This window comes from Pongo pygmaeus, chromosome 3, assembly GCF_028885625.2.
Source record: "Pongo pygmaeus isolate AG05252 chromosome 3, NHGRI_mPonPyg2-v2.0_pri, whole genome shotgun sequence".
Taxonomy (NCBI): domain Eukaryota; kingdom Metazoa; phylum Chordata; class Mammalia; order Primates; family Hominidae; genus Pongo; species Pongo pygmaeus.
In genome coordinates this window covers 12,759,920-12,776,993 of record NC_072376.2, presented here as the reverse complement: position 1 = coordinate 12,776,993, position 17,074 = coordinate 12,759,920, and positions in this window count along the sequence as shown.

The following is a 17,074-nucleotide window of genomic DNA, read 5'->3' as shown; positions in this document are numbered from 1 at the left end:
TAATGTATTATCAAGTATCCAATCTGTTTAAAGCTCCTCCTCTTCCTTATTACAGTGGTTAATCTGTATTTTATTATTTTTTTCTTTATCTATAGGCTTTTTCATCTCTTTTGTTTTCCCTTACAACTTATTTGTTGGAATAATCTGTAATTATTTCAGCAGAGTTTCTCACAGTCTAGATTTTTCCGAGTGCATGCCTGAGGTGTTGTTTAGTATGTTCCTCTATCTCCTGTATTTCCTAGAAACTGTTAGGTAGATTTAGAGGTTTGATCACATTGAAGTTCAATTTCTGTCAACTTTTATGATAAAGTGAGGTTCTATCAGGAGGCACCTAATGTCTGATTGCTTCTATTTACATGATGTTAAGATTAATCAGTGTTGTCAGTTGTTGTATCTTTCATGATGTCCCCCATTAACATTTCACCTAATGGTTATACAGATGCTCCCCAACTTATTTTGGGGTTATGTCATAAACTCATTGCAGGTTGAAAACATCGTAAATCAAAAATGCATTTAATACACCTAAACTACAGACATCATAGCTGAGCCTAGCCTACTTTAAAAGTGCTTAGAACACTTACATTAGGCTACAGTTGAGCAAAATCATCAACAACACAAAGCCTATTTTATAATACAGTGTTAAATATCTTATGTAATTCATTGAATACTGTACCAGCCCTGTAATATTACCTGTTACATTACCAACCCTGGTAATATAACAAGACAAGGCCTTTCAACACCCCAAAAAAATCACACCAGTTCACCAGCAATGGATCCAAACCAAGAAGAAATCCCTGATTTACCTGAAAAAGAATTCAGGAGGTTAGTTATTAAGCTAATCAGGGAGGGACCAGAGAAAGGCAAAGCCCAATGCAAGGAAATCCAAAAAATGATACAAAAAGTGAAGGGAGAAAAAAGGGAGAAATAGTCAATGAAATAGATAGCTTTAAAAAATTTAAAAATTCAGGAAACTTTGGACACACTTTTAGAAATGTGAAATGCTCTGGAAAGTCTCAGCAATAGAATTGAATGAGTAGAAGAAAGAAATTCAGAGCTCAAAGACAAGGTCTTTGAATTAACCCAATCCAACAAAGACAAAGAAAAAAGAATAAGAAAATATGAACAAACCCTCCAAGAAGTCTGGGATTATGTTAAACTACCAAAACTAAGAATAATTGGTGTTCCTGAAGAAGAAGACAATTCTAAAAGCTTGGAAAACATATTTGGAGGAATAATTGGGGAAAACTTCCCCAGCCTAGATAAAGACCTAGACATCCAAATACAAGAAGCACAAAGAACACTTGGGAAATTCATCACAAAAGATCTTCTCCTAGGAACATTGTCATCTGGTTATCCAAAGTTAAGATGAAAGAAAGAATCTTAAGAGAGGTGAGACAGAAGCACCAGGCAACCTGTAAGGAAAACCTATCAGATTAACAGCAGATTTCTCAGCAGAAACCCTACAAGCTAGAAGGGATTGGGGCCCTATCTTCAGGCTCCTCAAACAAAACAATTATCAGCCAAGAATTTTGTATCCAGCAAAACTAAGCACCATATATGAAGGAAAGATACAATCATTTTCAGACAAACAAATGCTCAGAGAATTTGCCATTACCAAGACACCACTACAAGAACTGCTAAAAGGAGCTCCAAATCTTGAAATGAATCCTGGAAGCACATCAAAACAGAACCTCTTTAAAGCATAACTCACACAAGGCCTATAAAACAAAAATACAAACTAATAAGCAAAAGCAAAAACCAAAAACAAAAAACCAAAGTACACAGGCAACAAAGAGCACAGTGAATGCAATGATACCTCACATTTCAATACTAACACTGAATGTAAATGGCCTAAATGCTCCACTTAAAAGATACAGAACTGCAGAATGGATAAGAACTCACTAATCAATTATCTGCTGCCTTCAGGGGACTTACCTAACACATAAGGATCCACATAAACTTAACGTAAAGGGGTGGGAAAAAGCATTTCATGTAAATGGACACCAAAAGTGAGCAGCCATGCAAATGGACACCAAAAGCAAGCAGAAGTAGCTATTCTTATATCAGACAAAACACATTTTAAAGCAACAGTGGTTGGCCAGGCGCTGTGGCTCACGCCTGTAATCCCAGTACTTTGGGAGGCCAAGGCAGGTGGATCACGAGGTCAGGAGATCAAGACCATCCTGGCTAACACAGTGAAACCCCATCTCTACTAAAAATACAAAAACAAAATTAGCCAGCCTTGGTGGCAGGTGCCTATAGTCCCAGCTACTTGGGAGGCTGAGGTGGGAGAATGGCATGAACCCAGGAGGTGGAGCTTGCAGTGAGCCGAGATCACGCCACTCACTCCAGCCTAAGCTGCAGAGCGAGACTCTGTCTTAAAAAAAAAAAAAAAAAAGGCAACAGTAGTTAAAAGAGACAGAGACATTAGATAGTGATAAAAGGCCCTGTCAAACAGGAAAATATCACAATCCTAAACATATATGCACCTAACACTGGAGCTCCTAAATTTATAAAACAATTACTAATAGACCTAAGAAATGAGATAGACAGCAACACAATAATAGTGGAGGACTTCAATACTCCGTTGACAGCACTAGACAGGTCATCTAGAGAGAAAGTCAACAAAGAAACAATGGATTTAAACTATACCTTGGAACAAATTGACTTAACAGATACATACAGAACATTCCATTCAACAACCGCAGAATACACATTCTATACAGCAGCACATGAAACTTTCTCCAAGACAGACCATATGGTAGGCCATAAAACAAGCCTCAATAAATTTAAGAAAATTGAAATTATATCAAGCATTCTCTCAGACCACAGTGGAATAAAACTGGAAATCAACTCCAAAAGGAACCTTCAAAGCCATGAAAATACATGGAAATTAAATAACCTGCACTTGAATGAGCATTGGGTCAAAAACTAAATCAAGATGGAAATTTAAAAATTCTTCAAGCTGAATGACAATAATGACACAACCTATCAAAACCTCTGGGATATAGCAAAAATGGTGATAAGAGGAAAGTTTATAGCCCTAAACACCTACATCAAAAAGTCTGAAAGAGCACAAACAGACAATTCTAAGGTAACACCTCAAGGAACTAGAGAAATAACAACAAACCAAACCCAAGACCCCAGAGGAGAGGAAATAACCAAGATCAGAGCAGAACTAAATGAAATTGAAACAAACAAAAAAATACAAACGATAAATGAAACAAAAAGCTGGTTCTTTGAAAAGATAAATAAAACTGATAGACCATTAGCAAGATTAATCAAGAAAAGAAGAGAGAAAATCCAAATAATCTCACTAAGGAATGAAACAGGAGATATTACAACTGACACCACTGAAATACAAAACATTATTCAAGGCTACTATAAACCCCTTCATGCACATAAACTAGAAAACCTAGAAGAAATGGATAAATTCCTGGAAAAATACAACGCTTCTAGTTTAAATCAGGAAGAATCAGATACCCTGAACAGACCAATAAGGAGCAGCAAGATTGAAATGATAATTTAAAAATTACCAACAACAAAAAAGTCCAGGACCAGACAGATTCACAGCAGAATTCTACCAGAGGTTCAAAAGAATTGGTACCAATCCTTTTGACACTATTCCACAAGTTAGAGAAAGAAAGAACCACCCCGCCCCCCACAACTCCTTCTATGAAGCCAGCATCACCCTAATACCTAAACCAGGAAAGGACACAACCAGAAAACAAAAACTACAGACCAATATCCTTGATGAACATAGATGCTAAAATCCTTAACGAAACACTAGCTAACCAAATCCAACATATCAAAAAGATAATCCACCATGATCAAGTGGGTTTCATACCCGGGATGCAGGACGCAAGTAAATAAATGTGATATACCACATAAACAGAATTAAAAATAAAAATCACATGATCATCTGAATAGATGCAGAAAAAGCATTCAACAAAATCCAGCATTCCTTTATGATTAAAACTATCAGCAAAATCGGCATACCAGGGACATACCTCAAGATAATCAAAGCCATCTATGACAACCCCACAGCCAACATAATACTGAATGGAGAAAAGTTGAAACATCCCCTCTGAGAACTGGAGCAAGACAAGGATGCCCACTCTCACCACTCATCTTCGACATAGTACTGGAAGTCCTATCCAGAGCAACCAGACAAGAAAAATAAATAAAGCGCATCCAAATTGGCAAAAAGGAAGTGAAGCTGTCCCTGTTTGCTGATGATATGATCATTTACTTTGAAAACCCTAAGGACTCCTCCAGAAAGCTCCTGGAACTGAAAAAAGAATTCAGCAAAGTTTCTGGATACAAGATCAATGTACACAAATCAGTAGTTCTTCTATACACCAACAGCAACCAAGCAGAGAATCAAATCAAGAACTCAGCCCCTTTTACAATAGCTGCAAAAAATAAAAATAAAACACATAGCAATATACCTAACCAAGGAGATGAAAGACCTCTACAAGGAAAACTACAAAACACTGCTGAAAGAAATCATAGATGACACAAACAAATGGAAACACATCCCATGCTCATGGATGGGTAGAATCAATGTTGTGAAAATGACCATACTGCCAAAAGCAATCAACAAATTCAATGCAACTCCCATCAAAACACCACCATCATTCTTCACAGAGTTAAAAAAAAATTCTAAAATTCATATGGGACCAAAAAAGCCCACATAGCCAAAGAAAGACTAACCAAAATGAACAAATGTGGAGGCATCACACTACCTGATTGCAAACTATACCATAAGGGCATAGTCACCAAAACAGTATGGTACTGGTATAAAAACAGGCACATAGACCAATGGAACATAATAGAGAACCCAGAAATAAACCCAAATACTTACAGCCAATTGATTTTCAACACAGCAAACAAAAACAAAAGTGGGGAAAGGACACCCTTTTCAACAAATGGTGCTACAATAATTGGCTAGCCACATGTAGGAGAATGACATTGGATCCTCATCTCTCACCTTATACAGAAATCAACTCAAAATGGATTAAAGAATTAAACCTAAGGCCTGAAACTATAAAAATTCTAGAAGATAACATTGGAAAAACCCTTCTAGACATTGGCTTAGGCAAAGATTTCATGACCAAGAACCCAAAAGCAAATGCAATAAAAACAAAGATAAATAGCTGGGACCTAATTAAACTAAAGAGCTTTTGCATGGCAAAAGGAATAGTCAGCAGAGAAAACAGACAACCCACAGAGTGGGAGAAAATCTTCACAATCTATACATCTGACAAAGGACTAATATCCAGAATCTACAACAAACTCAAACAAATTAGTAAGAAGAAAAAACAAACAATCCCATCAAAAAGTGGCCTAAGGACATGAATAGAAAATTCTCAAAAGAAGATGTACAAATGGCCAATAAACTTATGAAAAAATTCTCAGTATCACTAATGATCAGGGAAATGCAAGTCAAAACCACAATGTAATCTCACCTTACTCCTGCAACATTGGCCATAATCAAAAAATCAAAACAAACAAACAAACAAAAAAAAAACAGTAGATGTTGGCCAGGATACAGTCAACAGGGAACAATTCTCCACTGCTGGTGGGAATGTAAACTAGTACAGTCACTAATGGAAAACAATGTGGAGAATCCTTAAAGAACTAAAAGTGCTACCATTTGATCCAGCAATCCCATTACTGGGTATCTACCCAGGAGAAAATAAATCATTATTTGAAAAGGATACTTGCACACTCATGTTTATAGTAGCACAATTCACAATTGCAAAATCATGGAACCAACCCAAATGCCCATCAATCAACTAGTGAATAAAGAAACTGTGATATATACATATATATATACATGTATATATATATGTATATATAGTATATATATGTGTATATATAGTATATATATGTGTATATATATATATAGTGTGTGTATATATATGTGTGTGTGTATATATACACACACACACACACACACACACACACACACACAATGGAATACTAAGCAGCCATAAAAAGGAATGAATTAACAGCATCTGCAGTGATGTGGATGAGATTGGACACTATTATTCTAAGTGAAGTAACTCAGGAATGGGAAACCAAACATCGTATATTCTCAATGATATGTGGGAGTTAAGCTATGAGGATGCAAAGGCATAAGAATGATACAATGGACTTTGGGGACTTGGGGGGAAGAGTGGAAAAGGGGCAAGGGATAAAAGACTACAAATATGGTGCACTGTATACTGCTCAGGTGATGGGTTCTTTTGATGTTAAACTTCCCATATTTAGCCTTTGGAAGCAATTACATATTGTTCCTAAGTTAATTTGATGTGGCCCGAAGGGCCTTTGATAGCTTCCTTGCTTTCTGATGCAATGAGATGTTCTAGTGAGATGCAATGAGATGTTCTAGTGAGATGCAATGAGATGTTCTAGTGAGATGCAATGAGACACATAACTCATCTTATGTGTTTTTTGTCCCACACATATAATCACCCATTTCTCAAAGAAGCCCAAGCTCCTTAGTAAGAAATGATATTTGGAGACCACAATTTGGATGTCAAGGGTCTTCCTTGTTACTGGGTTGATCATTCTGTCTAGACTTTTTCAGTGGACACAACTAATTTGTTTTTTCTTACTGGAAGAAAATATATCATGGTTTATTTTACTTATATCTTTCCTCTCTAATGAGTAAAAGCCTCAGTTCCTAATGACATTGGAATTATTTCTTATACTACATACTCATATAAGTGGGTGTGTGTGCATATATCTCTATCTATATGACAAAGAAGGGACATGAGCAGGGACTGTGTTTTTATGTCAGAGGGAAGTAGGACATCAGTAGGAGGGATACTTAAGGAGGAGCTTCTGGAGGAAGACAAGGAAATATGGAGAACAGAAAGAAAATTAAGGAGTGAGAGCATTTACATGGAATACTTTCTGAATGCAAAATTGTAGTCTTGTGCACAAGATAAATATGTTTATATACCAGTAAACAACTTGCTGAGAGTAAGAAACTCTAATACCATATACCTTGATCATCACCCAGAATAATAGCAAACCTTTATATAGCATACCATATGCCAGGCATTGTCTAAGTAATTACTATATAAACTCATTCAATCATACAACACTAAGAGACATTATCATTATTATCTCCATTTTATAAAAGAAAAAATTGAAGTACAGAGACATTAAGCCACTTGCCCAAGGTGAAATCACTAGTGAATAGCAGTGCTAAGATCCAACCTGGACATTTTGACCTTAGAGTGCCTTCATTATGCAATATAACTCTCAAGATAGGGTATTAAAGACCATCACATGAACACATGCAAATATTCACACATACAAGCAAACACAAATGATTTGAGAAAGTGAAGTACTGGTAATCCCAAGTTATAAACATCTCACTGTAAAATAGGATTTTGAAAACCCATGAGATTTCCACACAAATCACACAAATCAGCACAACTTGTAGAGCCAAAAGAGCATGTAGGAATTAGAATTAAAACTCAGAGACAGAGACAGAGAGAGAGAGAGAGAGAAACAGATGAATGATAGATAGATAGATAGATAGATAGATAGATAGATAGATAGATAATAGATAGATAGATAGATAGATAGATAGATAGATAGATAGACAGATAAACATAGATGATAGACACATAGACAGATACTAGATAGATACATACATACATACATGTATGTATCTATCCACTTATTCATTCATTCTTCATTTCACAAATGAAGACACTGACAGAGTAAGGAAGGTTAAATAAGTAAGTCTGAAATGTCAATGAATCCAGAATCATGTGGTCCAAAGACTTTGCAATGCCTTTAGCGTTGAGGAACCCATTGTGACAGAGGTGATGGGTGGCCAGTTTTGAACATGGGATCCAGGCTGTCTCCTCTCAAGATGCAGCACTAGTGGTATCCATGAGGCTTTCCTTCTCAGCAGAGAATTCAATCCAACTACCTCACTAAAATCAGCTAGAAATAGTCCATTTGTAAAAAGTCACCTCAGCATAATGGGTGAGCAGGGGAAATCCCTAATACAAGCCAGAGCAGGTGCAGGAAGCCAGCCACCTCCTTCCTTCATCCCAAAGGGGCAATCATCACAGCTTCACTGCCAGGATGTGAGAAGCAGGGCTTACAGCTGGGCAGCCCTCATGCCAAGAGTGCATAAACCCAAAATGGAAGCTGGAGGGAAAAGAAAGGCAGGCTTAGCACATCAATCCTCCCACTTGCTCCCCATTGGAGTTGGAGCTGGGGAGAGCAGACATAAAAACATCACCAGCTGGTGTGTTTCCTGGCAGGGACACCAGCCGTAGCCTTGCCCGCCCCCAGACATAATACTGCAGCAAACAACTTCCATCTGTAGCTCCATTTCCTTTATTTACTAGCACTACTAGGCAGGAGAGGAGAACAAACCAATGTTTTGGAGGCCCATCAGGACCTGGGCGTTGCCTCCAGCAGAACAGGGTTGATGGATGGTAGACAGACAGTCAACAGACAAAGCCTCATTATACTTGTAAACCCAGATACAAAATAAATGATTCTTCTTTTGCATTACTGCTGCAGCGCCTGCTCTCAGCACCTGCCCTCATGCCTACCCTGTTCACACTTCTCTCTCTCTCAACAGCCCTAACAGTTCAGCTGAGCTGAGAGGATGAGGAGGAAGCCCTTGGCGATGGAACTTCTAGACAAGCCAAGGCCTGCCTGGCAGGGCTGGGAGCAGATTGAGGAAGACACCACCACCCCTCCACCCACCCCGCTGACACCTTCATGTTGCCTTGATCTTCCATCCTCAGCTGACATTTTTGTCGCTCATCTCTGATTGAAGAAACCTCAGTTTCTTATTTGATCTTTCCTGGACAACCGTTTAATAGGAAGCAAGAAAAAGAGATGAGAGAAAGTGATTTTTCATCCCTGACTTGACATGATATTTTCCTTTTAACAATTTATCCATACCTCTCCTCTCAGTTTCTCTCCTTTCATATACTCACATACTATCTGCCTCTCTGCATAGCAAAGCAATCTTTTGAGCAGTTCTCTAAGAAGATTCTAAAAAGCGAGGAAAAAGCAGAATCACAATAGCTCCTTCCTCAGTTCAATTCAGCAAGCTTTTCTGAGCACCAGTCCAGGTGCAAGGCACAATGAGAGGCAAGATGAAGAATGAGGGTTACTCTATCCTCATCGGACCAATTTAGAATCCAGTACATGCACAAACAGGAAAAATCCAATCTGTTCATCATCTGTGTGTTCCATAATCATTTACTGAGCACCTTTTATCAAAAAGAGAAACCATTTTTAAAGTAAACTGGATTCTCTATTGTAACAACAGTGAAGGTTGGCAAAATGTTTTCCTCATGTGAAGGCTTGAATTTAAAGAATTTTAATTTACATTCATTATGATTCAATCCAACATTTGTCTTTTCGTATGTGTTAGATCCTGTGAGGGACACAAAGATAATCAAGTTGTGGATCTAGGTCTTAAGATGTATAAAATTGAGTGGGTCTATGTCTTCCAATACACAAAGTCAAGTGGAGAGACATAAACAAATAACACTAACTTCAGGGTAATGTATACTAAAGGATAGGGAATGACTTATTGAGCAGCTACTATGTACCTGGTGTTTTACCCATATGATTAATAAAGCATCTTTTGGTGATATTTACTGTTCATGTAATCTATGGTCTAAGCCTGGTGACATGGTCTTGAGAGGGATACAAACATGTAATTACAATGTAACAGGAAGCAGTGACAGGGAAAGTATGAGAGAATAGCCGGGACATCTAATCTGATTTGGGAAATCAAAGAAGGCTTCCAGGAAGAAGGGACTTCTGAGCTGAGTCCTGAAGAATGAGTCAGCCAAATAAATCAGAGGAGGAGATTGTTTCTGGCAGAGAAAATAACATGTACAAAGTCCCAAAGGCAAGAGGGAGACTTAAGTTCCTCATCCAATAAGAGAGGAAGCTGAGGTTCAAATGAGTTATTTAACTTACCCAAGATCACACAGCTGGTGAGTGACCAAAGTTGGATTTGGATCTGGCGTGAGTATCTTCCACCTATAAATGTTAATAACAGAGGAAGAGAGATAGATTTTGATTGATGACAATAGGGAAGCCTTTGATAAATTGGGTTTTGAAGAACAAAGTAAAAATGGAGAGGGAAGAATTGACAGAAACCAAGGGAGTGTTGAAGGGCAGCAAATCCCAGTTTGACTGGAATATAGAGTGATGTCGGGGTTGGGAGGAGGTGCTTTGAAAAATTAAGTTGGAAAGATGGAAATGTTTTAGATGGAAAGACCCATCAATCAAGTAAAAGGTACCTCATTCCCACCAGCAGGATTAAGTCAATAAGGCACTGGACACTTTAAGTGTCAGAGGAAAAGAGAAGACAAAATACTGAACACTGCAGTATAGCGACAGAGGAGCCCTGTAATGACAGGCACTCCTCTGACCTGAGGTGAGTGAACACAGAATCTTCAATTGTCCAAGGGAAGAGGACCCAGAGCTACTGGTAGACTATCACTCCCAGAATGCCTTTCAGTGATCCACCTTCTTAGCCCACTCTTCCTTCTATTCTTCTTCCTTTTTTTTCTTTGTTCCTTCTTTCTTCCCTTAATATCAAAATCATATTTGAATCTATTGTTTCTTGGGATAGATATGTCTGCTTGAATAACAAAGAGGCTTTATAACAAAGTCACCAAGAGAACAAATTGCTTCAAAACCAGGTTTGATGGACTATCTTAACGTATGATGGACTTCTCATGATTGTGTCTGGCTACCAAGCAAATAATAGTAAAAAAATTAAAACTCATTCCTCCCAATTCATGTTTTAAGAGCAAATTAATAATGAAAGATCTCTTTACATCACAAAAAAGAAAGGATTTTTTATTTACTGTTGTTTGTTGTCTAAGTCCAGCAAAATTGAAGTTCATGTGAAAGAAAAGGTGCAAATGGCCCAAAATCTCCTAAAGGAAGGCAAGGGCCTGAGAGGTCAATGGCTGAGCAGCACTTGCTAGCAATTACCAATCAACCCTCTTCAGAGGCAGGATAATGGAAACCTACATGATACAGCCTTTACAACCAGCAGACCTCTGGGCCCCACCAAGCTCTCTAAGCTTGGCAAATCACTTCTTTCTTGATCTCATTTGGAAGATGGGGACACTCCTTCACATCATCTTACAAGATGGTTTTAAGTATTAAATAAGATGATGCATACCAATTCCTAGCTCAGGGCTTGGAACATGAAGGTATTCAACAATAGATGCCTCCTCCATAGTCCCCCCCCCCCCATCGCCATACTCATTTCCACTTCTCTCATAGGACTTTGTACATATTTCTATTTTACAGCACTTATAACAGTGCATTTTAGTTTTTAGATTACTGGTCTGTCTCTACTACTAGATATGAGCTGTTCAAGAATATCAGCCATGGCTCATACATTTATCTTTGTTAACCAATAAAGTGAATAGTAGTTGTTCAATTAACCATTTCTCACATGGTTGAGTTTAAAAGCTCTCAACTCAGGTAAGGATCTAAAACTGACATTTCAAAAAATGACCGCAAGCCAGTGTATAACTTGGTGCTAAACTCTGTGGTACAACAGGCTCGTCAGAGGTGTTGAAGTTGACGGCAGAAGGAAAAGATGGGGCAGCATCAAGGGGCTTTCATGGGGGAAGTAGAACCTCAGAGAGGCTAGAAGATCGGGCAGCCCTGAATGAAATGAGGACAGCCACTTGAGAAAGGGTGAAAATGGGCAAGAGTATGGAGGCAGAAATGAGCATGTCACATTCATGACACAGAAAGAAGACTGTTACGATGTGCTCAGGACCAGGAAACAAGGGTGTTTGGAGTTAATGTCGTAGAAATAGGGAACTACAGGGGTGTCAAAGGAGGGAGTAACTTGAGTTGCTGATGTTTAATCAAGGCTGATGGGCACAAGGTATGAAGTTTCTAAACATCTGGAGGAGGGATGTGACTTTGCCTGAAGTTGCTGGAGAAGGAAGTTCATGGAAAGGGAGTGGGAGCCTCAGAGCTTCGTACTCGAAGAGTTCATTAGTACTAGGGGGTCAGTTCTCATCATGCTGCAATTGTGTTCACAACAGGAGGCCTCTCTCAGGATCAGCAAGTGCCAGCAGCTCAGCTCAGCATCCTAGTGGACCAAGCAGCCCAGGGACTCTGATGAGAGAGCATCGCTCCTCAACTCAAAGGCAACTTCAGAAGGATGCTGTCCTAAAACCAGCCCAGGCCTTGCAAGAAAAATGACAAACAGCAAGTTGAAATGAGTTTTAGGAAGGAGCACTTTGTTGGAAATGAAGAATCCATTTTTAAAAAAAAAAAAAAAAGAGCCATAAATGTGAAAAAGACACAATAATTAAGACAGTAATGATCTATTTTGAGAGCGAAGTGCTTTCATATAGAGCATCACATTTCACTTACTCAACAACCCGGCGAGACAGACCTTATTTCCATTTCACAGATGAAGTGAGGCTGGTGATGGTATGTGAATCTCCCAAGAGTGCCCAAGTATATAATGGAGCTGGCATCAGACTTCCAGTGTTGCATTTCCTAAATCCACTGTGTACTTCTTTGAACCAAGCTGCCTGCCTCCAGAGGAATGGAAGTGTGCTGAGCCCAAAACATAACTCAGAGAAGGAAAGGGGACAGAAAAGTAGCCCCCACCACTGAAACCCATAGAAGCAATAGTGTGTAATTCTTGGCTAATGACCAACTCACAGGTAAACTGTGTCTTAGCTCCCTTGGGTAAGAAAAGGAAGATGTGCCTTCCAGAACCTTCGCTGGCTGCAATTTTAGGTGGGAGATGTTGATTGGAAGGCCTACAAAGATCCTCCTGTGTGGGGAGCTTTTTTCAAAGAACATTAAAGTATCATAATTGCTTGGATCTCCTGAGAATTGCCTGTCTCACAGTCTCATTTATTACAATTTCCAAATAACTGAAAAATGTTCCTTCCTTTGTGATAGTCTGAAAATTGAATGAACTGAAAGGACCCTCTTCTCCACCCATGACTGCAACCCACAACTAGGTTTTCTTACAAAGCACAAAGAAAGAAGAAAGGGCATCTTTCCTTTCCAACAGGGAAAATAAATTGTAAGATGATATGAAATTACATTGTTACTATTTTAAGCCTCACTATAAATCCATGTATCTGCTGCATTAGCTTAGAGTTGGTATACACGTGGTTGAGCTAATCTGAGAGTGTCTCATTATTTTACATACGAGCAAAAAGAACAGACTCGGTCAGGCCTTTAACCAGCAGGGAGAGCTTGAGTGAGTAATGTAACCCTTGCTGGTCCCTGTCATGCCTGCTTCCCAGGCATGTTGACACATAAACAAGTGCTTTGAAATCTATAAACCATCATGTCAGTGTAAATTATTATCACTGTGGTTAAAAACAACAACAGCACTTATTTTAACTCCAATTTGTAATTTTATCCCATATTCAGTCTGGGGTCTATTCTGGTCTGTAGCTTTTGGAATCTCTGTGGTCGGTTACAGCAAAGCTAGAGGAAGTCTGACTCCAGGCAGGCAGGATCTGGAGGCTTCCCATTTGTCACAGAGCCTTTACTTACATAATCACGCTGGTTAGGATTTTTACATCTAATTGCAGTAGTAATTCCTGCAACCATAGAAACATACAGAAATAGAATAAGGTGATTATAGATTTTAGAGTCATACCGCCATGATTTAAATTATTTCTCTACTACATGATAGCTAAATGATAGAGGCTAGTTAGGTATCCTTTCTGGATATCAGTTTTTTCACCTTAAAAAAAAACCCAAGCAATTAAAAAGGATCCTCTTAACAAATGTATTTAAAGTGCCCACACAATGAATGTCACATAGTAAATGCTAAAGACATGTTAATTCCATACCATTTATGCATATATATTTTTATATATGCTCTTTCCTCCATAATGTATCAAAATAGAAATTACATTATTCAGTCTACACATTCTCAAATTACCAGGGACTATTTCTTTCAGATGTTTATTGTATACCTTGCATGTGCTAGAAGTTGTGCTTGATCCAAGGCGTACAAATGTGAATAAAATAATTTTCAAAGTATGTAATATTAGATGAATGCAATCAAGCTGAGTCTACAATATTTAGTGAAGTATCAAAGCATACTCTACTGTGCAATGAAGGTCCCTATCAGGCTGCCTTAGTGAAAACAAGGTGATAATGTCCATAAAGTTAGAGCTGAGTCTGTTTTGGTGATTATCATATTTTTTAGCACCAAGCACACACGATAATGTTTGTCAAGCAATCTGTTAGTAAACAGGAAAAACAGTAAGTAATTAACATAATACATGAGTGGCTACCTCTAATGTGTTAGATAACATCTTCCTCCTGCCAACTGAATCCCCTTTCATTCTATATTTTCAAGATGCAAGAATTCCTTAGGGAGGATCTTGTATTGCAGGTGATTGGAGAACTAAATGGAAATTACCAAATGCTGAGTCCAAACCTCTCCTTCTCCAGATCTTAACTAAACTCACACAGCTAGACGGTAAAGGAATCAATATCAACCCCAGACAGTTGGCTGTCCCCATCCAGAGCTCTTTTTGTGATAGCTTTAAACCTACATTTAACTAAATATCTACATAATTTCAGAAACTGAAATTTTCCCTCCTATAACTTCAGACAGCACACCCTAGAAGAAGAAATCACTTGAACACCAAACAAATTTTGCACAAAACAAGACATAGTGCCATGTTTCAACAAGGTGACCTACCAAACAGGCAGCCAGCTTCAGAGAACTCACCATACTTTTTGATGGCCAGTTCCAAGAATCTGAGAGATTCTGTTCAGCCTCACTCATCTGTAGTAACCAGCAAAAGGACAGTCTAAACCAGTGCCCTTCATTCTCATTTTAAGCCAATTTTGCCTTCTATGCAAATGCCAGAAGAAGGGATTTTTGGTTTTTGGTTCCTTCTCCCATTATTCAGAATAGTTCTTGCACAGTAAGCATCTTCATTACCACCCCAGTACCACCAACACCTCACAGAACCACCAGAAAATTGAGGGACTCAATGTGTACATTCTTGACTTCCTACCTACTCATACAAACCTACATGTTTTATGCAACATGACCTCATGCTCATTGAGCTCTGTGCTGAGTGTTTTATATGTATCATCTAGTCCTCACAACAGTTCTACATATGAGTAATGATATCATCTTACCAATGAAGAAACTACAGTTTAGTGGGTTCCATCACTTGTGGTGCTGTGAGGTATAGTTTTGTTTAGTGTGCCACCTCCTGGCTTGGGGCCAACCAACTTAAGCCATTACAGCAATTTACATAAAACAATAACCCACTTCAACAAAGGAGAAAACAATAGCTAATTCCACGGCCTATAAGATCCTGGCTAACCAGAGATCCTGGGTCTGTCCACATGACAACTTCACTGCTAGCACAACCAGCATTCAAGAAAACCAGTGCACTAAACAAAACTACAACCAAGGACACTTACAGAGCCCACTTCATGCCCCTGATACTTCCGCCAGAGCACGTGCTGGTAGCCACGGCTGAGAAACCTGAAGACACATCACATCACAAGACTCTTTGCAGATACTCCCAAGCACCAGCCTAGAGCTGGGTAGCTCCACTGAGTGATTAGACCCAAAAGAGCAATAGCAGTCACTGCAGTCTGGCTCTCAGGAAGCCCCATCTCTAGGGGAACGGGAAAAGCACCATATTAAGGGAGCACACTGTGGGACAAATGAATCTGAACAGCAGTACTTGAGCCCTAGATGTTTCCTCTGACATAGTCTACCCAAATGAGAAGGCACCAAAAAACAATTCTGGTAATATGATAAAGCAAAGTTCTCTCACCCCCAAAAGATCACACTAGCTCACCAGCAATGGATACAAACCAACAAGAAATCTCTGAATTTTCAGGAAAAGAATTCAGAAGGTTGATTATTAAACTACTCAAAGAGGCACCAGAGAAAGGTGAAAACCAACTTAAAGAAATTTTTTAAATAAGGCAGGATATGGATGAAAAATCTCCAGAGTAATAGATAGCATAAATAAAGAAAGAATTACCACATCTGGAAATGAAAGACACATTTAGAGAAATGTAAACTACACTGGAAAGTTTCTAAAATAGAATTGAACAAGTAGAAAAAATAACCTCAGAGCTTGAGGACAAGGCTTTTGAATTAACCCAATCTGACAAAGACAAAGAAAAAAGAATAGAAAACAAAATAAACGAAGCCTCCAAGAAGTTTGGGACTATGCTAAATGACCAAACCTAAAAATAATTGGCTTTTCCAAGGAAGAAGAGAAATCTAAAAGTTTGGAAAACTTATTTGAGGGAATAATCAAAGAACGCTTCCCTGGCCTTGCATACAAATGCAAGAAGCTCAAAGAACGCCTGAGAAATTTATTGCAAGAAAGATCATCACCAAGGCACATAGTCATCAGGTTATCTAAGGTCAAGACAAATGAAAGAATCTTAAGAGCTGTGAGACAAAAGCATCAGGTTACTTATAAAGGAATACCTATCAGATTAACAGCAGATTTCTCAGCAGAAACCCTACAAGCCAGAAGGGATTGGGGTCCTATCTTTAGCCTCTTTAAACAAAACTATTATCAGCCAAGAGTTTTGTATCCATCAAAACTAAGCTTTATAAATGAAGGAAAGATACAGTCGTTTCCAGACCAACAAATGCTGAGAGAAGTTGCCACTACCAAGCCAGCACTATAAGAACTGCTAAAAGGAGTTAAATATCTTGAAACAAAACCACAAAGTACATCAAAATAGAACCTCCTTAAAGCATAAATCTCAGAGGGCCTATAAAACAATAACACTACGGAAAAAAAAAGGCATTCAGGCAACACTAGCACAATGAATAGTAAAGGACCTCACATCTCAATACTAATGCTGAATGTAAATGGTCTAAATGCTCCACTTAAAATATATAGAATGGCAGAATGGATAAGAATTCACCAATCAAGTATCTGCTGTCTTTAAGAGACTCGCCTAACACATAAGGACGCACATAAACTGCAGGTAAAGGGGTGGAAAAAGATATTTCACGTAAATGGAC